The sequence below is a fragment of the Mesoplodon densirostris genome, chromosome 17 (genome assembly GCF_025265405.1).
Source record: "Mesoplodon densirostris isolate mMesDen1 chromosome 17, mMesDen1 primary haplotype, whole genome shotgun sequence".
Taxonomy (NCBI): Eukaryota; Metazoa; Chordata; class Mammalia; order Artiodactyla; family Ziphiidae; genus Mesoplodon; species Mesoplodon densirostris.
Window position 1 is genome coordinate 12193140 of NC_082677.1, and position 10047 is coordinate 12203186.

Sequence of the window (10047 nt, forward strand, 5' to 3'; positions counted from 1 at the left end):
AGAAGGAAGGTGAAAGTCTTGAGGGGAAGGCAGTGGACAGTCATTACAGCCTATGAGCTAGGGACAGATGCCATCTTCTGAAGTTTACTCTAGCAATGCTCTACGTAATTTGAAAGAAATATTGAGAGATGGTGATGGGACTTCTGGAATCCTTTGGGTGAGAGGTACTGAAATCATGAACTAGAAGAAGGAAAATGAAAATAAAAAGGAGAGGACGGGGCTTCCCTGGTGGCGCAGTGGTTTAGAATCCGCCTGCCAATGCAGGGGACACGGGTTCAAGCCCTGACCCAGGAAGATCCCACATGCTGCGGAGCAACTAAACCCATGTGCCACAAGTACTAAGCCTGGGCTCTAGAGCCCGCAAGTCACAACTACTGAAGCCCGTGTGCCTAGAGCCTGTGCTCCGCAACAGGAGAAGCCACCACAATGAGAAGCCCGTGCACTGCAACGAAGAGTAACCCCCGCTCGCCGCAACTAGAGAAAGCCTGCGTGCAGCAACAAAGACAAAAGAAAGGACGGCGCAAGAAATACTATTAGAGGTTGAATGAATATGATTGGCAACTGCATGGAATGAGGAGAGAAAAGAGTTGGAGATGCTGGGGTGTCTAGTGTAGTACTGATGCACTAACAACAGCAAACAAAGGAAATCTGGGAGGGAAGATGATGACCCAGTTAGGGACATACTGAATTTCATTGATAACTTTTTATTGGAGAAATAAATAAGTAATAAAGATGTTTGATCTTCTTAAGTACACACGTAGAGAGGAAATAAACTAGTGTTTAGGGAAGTTGGGACTCTTTCCCCTCAGCATCTATAACTTTAGGCAAGCAGCCCCACATCTCTGTGCATCACTGCACTGACCAGTATTGATCATTTTTTTTCCCTTTTTTTTTTTTTTTTTTGCGGTATGCGGGCCTCTCACTGTTGTGGCCTCTCCCGTTGCGGAGCACAGGCTCCGGATGCGCAGGCTCAGCGGCCATGGCTCACGGGCCCAGCCGCTCCGCGGCATGTGGGATCCTCCCAGACCGGGGCACGAACCCGCATCCCCTGCATCGGCAGGCGGACTCTCAATCACTGCGCCACCAGGGAAGCCCTACTGATCATTTTTTGAGGTCAGATCTATATTTCTTTCTATTATCTATTAATATTGCTTTAAGTCTTTAATAGAAATGTTGCTCCTCTGCCAAAAGGAGGAATGTATCGGGGGGGTACATTCCCTGAGGTCCCTCGCTAGAATACATGAGAAATGCAACTGCTAACCTGAAAAAAAGAGGGAATTCGGAGTCCTTAGCCTGCATACATTTTCAGGGTCTGGTTCCAAATGCATGTAAGTAAATTGAGGCATGCTTCCCTGGAGAAAAGAGACATTCCCATCCGCCATGTTGCATAACCTGAGGGCATCAATTCACATCACATAGTATACTATGTTGTACACCCGGGGTACAATGTGAACGGTCCTTCCTGGTCCTCTCCAACACTGCAATATTGGAGAGTTTGCCGATGTTCTCATTGGTATCACATGATTAATGGGGTTGGGCGGGAGTAGAAAGGAATCATGTTACCCTTTGTTCTCCATTTTAGGCAAGACTAGGAACCTAGGTTTTTAGGTCCTTAAAGATTGCAGGGTACTTATCAAAGAAGTAAAAGTAATATCAGTGCTATAGATACATTCCAACATTATTTTCAGAACAGATATTGCCATTATAATATACTGATATTAATAGTAACCAGGGATCCAAGGATTTCTGGACAAATTCTCTTATCAATAAAGATAGAGTTGCCATTGCTGTAATGTTCTATGGGGTAATAAGCACATTCTGCATCTGTCTGTCTCCTCCACAAAAGGGCTTATATACCCAGAAAAGGTGAGGTCTTCCGTAAGGGAAGAGGAAGATTATAAATCTTCATTACTCAATGTGGGACGAGTAATTTTAGATCCCAAGATAACGCAACAAAAGAGTGATGATAGTGTTTGTTATCTTAGGCTGTTGATATGTGAATATTATTGACCATAAATTTAATCCTGATATCTTGGGACTGTAGCAGAATTCTAGGACTTCATTCCCTAATGTCTTCATTACAGCTATAAATCTCAAAATAAATACAATCCTTACAAGGAACGCATCAGTAGCTGGGGTAATGAAATGCTACTTGCCTTCTGCTAGGTAGACTTAAATTAAGCAAAATGTGTGCTCTTCATTACATAATAATTCTTTACAGGCAAATGTTCCACAGTAAAAATCTGCAACTTATCAGGGAGGGTTCCATCCCTGGGGTCCCTGGGCATGTGCATGGAGATGCTCAAGCTTAAATGCAAAAGATAAATGGGACCTGATAATGTTGGGCTCCTGGAGCCCTACTAATTAGATGATTGGGCACAAAGATGGGTTTGTGCTCCTCAGATTGGAAATGCATTTGCCATGGGAAATCAGCCACATAATCAACAAATATTTACTGAAGACAAACCATCATCCTTGCTGTCATCAACTACACAAACATTTATTTGTGTGGGTAACACACACATTACCCATACAAGGGGTGAAAAAGCCATAAGACATGGACTAGGCAACAGAGGATCAAACATCCCTAGTAGGGGAAACTAGATTTTAAGATGTAAACGGAAAGTATATGGTAAGAGACATAGATAGACACAGCCACTTTAGTGAGCATTATTCTAGATTCTATGAGACAATAAGAAGTGTAAGAACTAATTTCTGTGCTGAGGGAAACCACAGTTTAATTGGGGAATGGGGTAAATATAAAACAGTACAAGAACAAGAGGATATTATACTCTCAAGAGCTAAGTAGTAAGATGCAGAATGAGGACTTGTGAAGGTTGGAAGGAGAGAAGGAGAGCAAGCAATATGGCGTCATTAGTCAGGGATGTCTCCCTAGAGTGGAGGGGGCTTTATGAGTCCTTTAAAGTCAGGGAGACTTTGGAGACATGAAGGGGAGAAGGGAGGGTTAATGGCTTCAAGTGAAAATCTCTTCAGTTTTTTTTTTTTTTTTGCGGTATGCAGGCCTCTCACCGTTGGGGCCTCTCCCGTTGCGGAACACAGGCTCCGGACGCGCAGGCTCAGCGGCCATGACTCACGGGCCCAGCCGCTCCGCGGCATGTGGGATCTTCCCGGACTGGGGCACGAACCCGTGTCCCCTGCATCGGCAGGCAGACGTTCAACCACTGCACCATCAGGGAAGCCCAATCTCTTCAGTTTTGCAGACCAACTTTGAAATGTTGGTCTGCAAAGCATTTATTCAACATTTATTCAGTGTCCTGATGGGGGGATCAGACTTTTTTTTTTTTTTACATCTTTACTGGAGTATAATTGCTTTACAATGGTTAGTTTCTGCTTTATAACAGGATCAGACTATTCTGAATGGGAAGTGAGGAACAGGACATTGTGCCTACAACTTTAGGGTCCACTGGCGGGCATGGTCTTGTGTTTTTTGTTCATTCAGTAAACATTGACCAAGGGCCTCTCATGTGCTAATATTGTGCTGGGTGCTAGGATACACAGGCAGGACAAGATACGTACACATCAAAAATATGGCAGAATGAACAGGTTTAATTACAATCCAACGTGATTGGATAAATGCAGGGATTTAGAGGAACACAGAGGAGAATACCCAAACTCAGGCTTGGGAAGTCGGGAAGAGGTGAGATGTGAAGGATGAATAGGGGTCAGTCAGGCAAGGGACTTGGGATTGGAGAAGGCATATTCAGGGGGCAGGAATCATGTGGGTAGCAAGCCTACCTGACTGGGTTTGAGAACCCAAAGTTGTTCTGTTCGGCTGGAGTGGAGAAGGGTTGAGGTTGGTGATATAGGCAGATGTCAAATGGTAAAATATTTCTAAGCTGTGTTAAGGAATTTGGACTTTATCCTGAGGACACTGGAGAGTCAGTGAATCATTTTAAACTGGGGATCGACATGATAGCATCTGTTCAGAAACCTCATCCAGGCTGCAGTAATGGAGAATGGATTGGATGGTCCAGGTTCAAAGCTGATGCTACTTACTGTGGCATGTTCATACCCACCCAAAATAGGAAGGGGAAAAGGAGGTGGTCCTGTCTCCTCCATCCATGCTTATTTGTCTACCTCTTGACTCAAGATCGCACAGTTTATTCTTAGGACCATGGAATTCGGATCCTTAGTATCTACAGGAAGGTTTTTCTGATTCTATCTGGGTTCACCCCAGCAACAGGTAATGGCTGCTCGTATTTCTGTCTGCTCACCCTGAGAGCACACGTAACAATCACAGGATTCAGCCCGATCATGTTGTGGAGAAGAAAACAACCAGAGAATTGTAGTAACTCAATTTAAAGTCTACTGAAAGCTTTAGTAAAGACTTCTATGGCTGTTCAGAGAAATTGCATGAGGTAAGAAAGCCATCACCACAGCCACAGAAGAAGAGCTGGTATTTCAACAAAATTAAAATGTTCTCTCAGGAAAGGCGCCATCATGCCCTTGAATAACTTGAGGTAAAGGGAAGGGACATGTGTGATAAGAAAGAAACTATGTTCCGGTTATACACAGCGTTCAGCTTATGTTCCAAGAGCTCCAAATCTTTTTTTCTTTTCTTTTTTCATCTCAGGTGGTATAAGAGCAAAATTGAGCTTATTTCGCAAACTGTACTTCTAGTAAAATTTTAAAGTACTTAAAAGGTTATTTTGAAAATGAGATAATAAAACGGGACATCTGTGCATTCTTTTTATTCTAGGATTCTGAAATAGTAAGCAGCCCAGAAGCATTCCAGGTTAGCAGAATCTGTGTGTGATTGCAGTTGTTAATATGCACAATTAAATGCTGATTCCAATCATCAGGCTGCCAGATATAAATACTGCTTGGGGAGGGTTGTCTTATAAGATGACAAGACTAATAGCGCAAACGTTGCAACACCATTCAAAGGAGGAAGGAAGGCATTCTGGAATTTTACTAAAAATAGGATGCTTGTAACTGAGAAAGGAAATTAGAAGTGCATGCTCTACCCGTGGAAGTTGACCATACATTCCATTCCAAATAGCAGCGCTCACTTCCAAACCACTCTTTGAGCTAAAAGGAGCTTCAAAGGAGGAAGAATAAGAGATTGCTAGATCTTTTGTTATTTGGACAATAGATCCTTTCTTCCTTCCCTTCATGCAATTGTACAGCTTCAACTGAATAAATAATAAGTTAGTGGAACAAATAAATATGAACAAGAGGGTCTAAGCGTAAGAAACAATGGTTGCATTTCTGCAATATTTAATGTGTTTTCTAAAACCAACACACACACTTAATTTTGCTCTATGAACAGATTTTTTTCAGTTGCATGTGGGGAATTATATTATTGTTTTGATCCATTACTTTTAGGTTCTTATCCCAATTGCATGAAACTACTTAAACAGAAGGAAACATGATCTTGGAAAGAGAAGATAGAGGGTTTAAGTCTGACATTCAGACATGAGAAAAAGCATCTTATTGGAGAGCATATCCCACTGAAAAAGCAATTTATTTCTGGCGCAACAAGGATACTAAACTTCCTTTTTGTCGGCACATTTAATCCATTTTTGGAATCCTTAGTAATTTTAAATATCTAATGCTTGAAGCTAAGCCCAAACCTGAACACTTTCACAGGGATAAGAGTTGAAGAGGAGAAAGCACTTTGGAAAGTTCTGCAGCAACCCAGATGAGAGATGGTGGTGGGAGAAAAGGAGATGGTGAGAAGTAGGCTGACTCAAGTTACATTTAGGAAGATGTGGTGCAGAAGAAGAGAAGAATCAAGGAGGACTCCCATTTGTTTGAGCATCTGGGTGGTGGTGGTGCTACTTAAAGAGATGGGGAAGAGTCATGGATGGGGAAAGGGTAGAGCAGAGTGCAGATAAGAGTCCTGTCCTGACCTCCCTCTTTCCTTTCTTTCCTCCTCTCTCCCTCTTTCCTTCCCTCCATTCTTTTCTTCCTTCCAAGGAGGGTGGGAAGGCAGGTGGACAGAGGATGGAGCCCACACAGATGAGTACTTTAGGAGGTTGGGGGCTTTGTAGGGACTGGGCCTGCACAAAGAAGTTGTGAAGAGGCAGCCTGGTGGGATCAGGAGATTGACTACATAAGGGGGATTAAGCAAAAATAGGAAATACATCGAGGAAACCCGGAGCCGGGTTTCTCACTGCTGGGGAAGAAGGTACAAATATGGAAAGGGGGAAAGCTAGAATGAACCCTGTGGTGTTGGAGGGGAATTGGCTATATCTATGTGCATTCACAATGTGTGCGTGTGCCTATGTTTGTGCCTATACATGTATGCATACTTCATATGTACACACAAATGTGTATATGTGTATGTAGGTATAGATGTGTGTGTTTGTACATTAATGTACATATATTTCCTAGATCTGTCCAACATCCATGCTGAAAAAAATACAGAGCAAAAGCCACATATTTCCCTGTGTAAAGCTACATTGTATAGTAACTGGAATACTGTTCAGAGCAGTGGCTAGAATTAAACAGTACAACTATATACAAAGAAAGAACCTAGTGGAAGTGATGTCGTGCAGCAATGAACACATCTGACGCTCAGTTCTTGATTTCTAAAGAGCACTCTCCACTGAACTACTCAAATGATGCTCCTTAAAGAACTGGCTGACTCTAGGGCTGGGCAGGGAAAAGAACAACGTGAGCTTGCAACACCTTTTTGTACCAGAAAGTAAGGAAGAGCTCAAAGAATGATGTCAATAACACACAGAAGCCGTCTTGAAGAGGCTTTATCTGGTCAAATATGGGAAAACTTGAGCATCAAAATAAGTAAAGATAGCCATGGATTACAATTCATTGAATAATAAGGGAATACATGGATGCACACTGATATAAATAAACAAATAACTGAAAGAAGATAAAGCTTTTCTTTATAGTAGAATGCCAACACATAAGTGTAAAATGAATAATGGAATTAGAGAAATGCCATTTGTCAACCGTCATAGTAATAATTGATTCAGGCAAAAATTATTGATGATGCTAAAGATAGTGGGTGAATGTGGGATGCAGAAGGGGATTTTATTATAGTCTCAAAGCAACTCCCTATGAAATACTCATTAATTACTAAGGGTGAAATGTAACTTCACAGTGGAGAAACCTGACAGAAAGCTTCTTAATCAAGTAATCAAAGTTAAAATATGAGGAAACCTCAAACAAACTCATACTGAAGGACAGCCTGCAAAATGACTTACCTGTAACCTTAAAGGTCATGAAAGTAAGGAAGTACAAAGGAACTATTCCACAAAACTAAAATCAGAACTACCATATGACCCAGCAATTCCATTCCTATGTATATATATTTAAAAAACTCTCCAAAACAAAAAAACACTAATTAGAAAAGATACATGCCCCTTAATGTTCATAGCAGAGTTATTTACAGTAGCCAAGATATGGAAGCAACCTGTGTCCATCAACAGATGAACAAATAAAGAAGATGTGGTATATATACAATGGAATACTACTCAGCCATAAAAAAGAACAAAATTTTGCCATTTGCAGCAACGTGGATGGACTTGGAGGGCATTATGCTAAGTGAAACAAGTCAGAGAAAGATCTCTATGAGATCACTTATATGTGGAGTCTAAGAAATACAACAAACTAGTGAATATAACAAAAAAGAAGCAGACTCACAGAAACAGAGAATAAACCAGTGGTTACAGTGGTGGTGGTGGGGCAATATAGGGGTGGGAGTGTGGAAGGCACAAACTGCCGGTGTACGATAGGCTCAAGGATGTACTGTACAACACAGGGAATACAGCCAATATTTTGTAATAACTGTAAAAGGAAAGTAACCTTTAAAATGGTGTACAAATTAAAAAAAATTTTTAATTGCTGTTGGACTCAATGACAGATTCATGAGATAGCTCTTAAGCTTCTGCTCAGAAGTGATACATATTCCTTCCCCTCTCATCTTATTGGCCAAAGTAAGTCATATGGTCAACTCTGATGTTGATGGAGAAGGTGTAGTATAATCCTTCCATAGAAAGGGGCACAGCCAGGAGGGGGATGCAGCACCACTGTGTCTGGTGGAATCTCAAGAAAATACTGAAGATCCCGGGTATAAACCTTTGTTCCTTAACCTGAGGAGTCAAGATGTTCCAGGGCTCACATCCACGCCCTGGAAGAAGGCAAACCTGGACTACAGAAGGCCCAGGAGGATGGGCTTAGTAGGGAAGAGCAGCAAAAATGTTAACCAACAGTATAATCTCTATAAATTAAAAAGTTTAGCTCTCTCCAGCTTAAAAAAAAATACCTGTATGCTTTCCACTATACCATGTCTCCTCCCCTCTTTCGGTTGGCTTAAAAGTATTAAAAGTCTCCATTAAAATGCAATTCTTATCCAGAAGGGGAGGCTCATTAGGCCAGTATCAGCCAATATTTTAATTTGATTTAATTCACTGTTTTCCAAAGTTTGAGAAATACAGCACCATTGCTACATAGATGATATCAGTAGCACATGGGTGAATATTTTTTATTTTAAACTAAATGTACATTAAACTAAACAACACAGCAAACTTGCAATTTCACAGATATTATTGATTAAAATGAAATTAAAAGAATTAGTTACAGTTAAAAAGTAAGTCATTTAAAATAAAAATACTAGGTAAATAACAGTGCAGGTTGTTTAAAGACAAAGCAAACAATGTGAGGATGGCTGACAAATGACAAAAGTTTAGGAGACACCAATTTTGTTTATCAGATTAACTAGTTATTTCCCCACGGAAAGGGAAGGTACATGGGGAAGGCACGTTTGTAGTGGGTGTGAACGTGGGAGGGATCATGGAGATGTTGAGTCTCTGGATCCCTGAGGTTTGAGAAGACATGTCACCACACGGGTCATGATAAGGGGGCCATAGAAGTTAAGGAGGACCACAGAAATGTGACATGGAGAAAAAGATCCCTGTTTCTTCATGTTATTGTGCAGAGATGGCTTGGCTCGGGTGTTTAGTGACTGGCAGGCTTTCTTCTAGGTGGTGAATGGCCAATGGCCAGCCTACTGAAGGAGGAATATGTCTTTGTAGACATCTTTGCAATGAAGAGAGACACTCATTACATTGAGATGATTTAGGTACCCGCCTATTGCAAAAGCCGCCCTGACATCCCCACAGGCATTATGGCTGTGGCAGATTGATGGATGAGAATTCGGGGACAGTCAGGGTAGATGAGCAGGAATCTTATTTTTCTGGAATACTAGCTTGAGGACTTGGCAGACAATAGCATTTCTCTTAAGGCTGCCATCTTACAACACCAGTGTTCATAACATCTTTGAAAATAAAATGCTCCAAGTTTGTAGAGGAAGCTAGCCTGTACTGAAAGCAGCAATAAAGAGTGCCTTTGAAGCCCTGTCTTCTCCAGTGTCTTCTGATTCTGGGTGTCATGCAAACGAAAGCCTTCATATGGTTCTCCCAAGCCTCCCTGGAGCCGTCCTCATCACTCAGCGTGCTGAACAATAACCTCAGCTTGGGAAGCAATCTTCTGTTTCCCAACCCCAAGAAATGCCTCAGCTGTGAGTGCTTCTGAGCTCATGGCAGGGCAGGGGGACGTCTGACCTCCCAGTGGATCGAATATAGGAAAGAGTGCTCGTGACTTGATGGCTTTAGGCCAGTTGGTTATAAGGTTCAGACATTTCCCTCCATAATGAGATCTGAAAACCAAAGTTGCTCACTTGCAAATTAACTGCCCCAATTTGGCTAACATATAGAATGCCCTTTGGAGGAATGGCATTTTTCTACCTCAAGGTCAGAAAAACTGCATAATTAGAGTTTCAGTCTTGTGAATATATCAAGAACTGCCAGGCTGGGTCAGGCACATGCATTAACTAGCAGTGGGCCTTAGGTGGATACTACCCTCTCTGGACCTTGGTTTCATCATTTTAAAGTAAGAGGTTTCACAGATTTGTGGTTGCCTAGGGGGAGGAGGTCTGGGGGGGGATGATTTGGGAGTTTGGGATCAGCAGATGTAAACTATTATATATAGAATGGATAAACAACAAGGTCCTACTGTATAGCACAGAGAACTATATTCAGTATCCTGAATATCAGTATA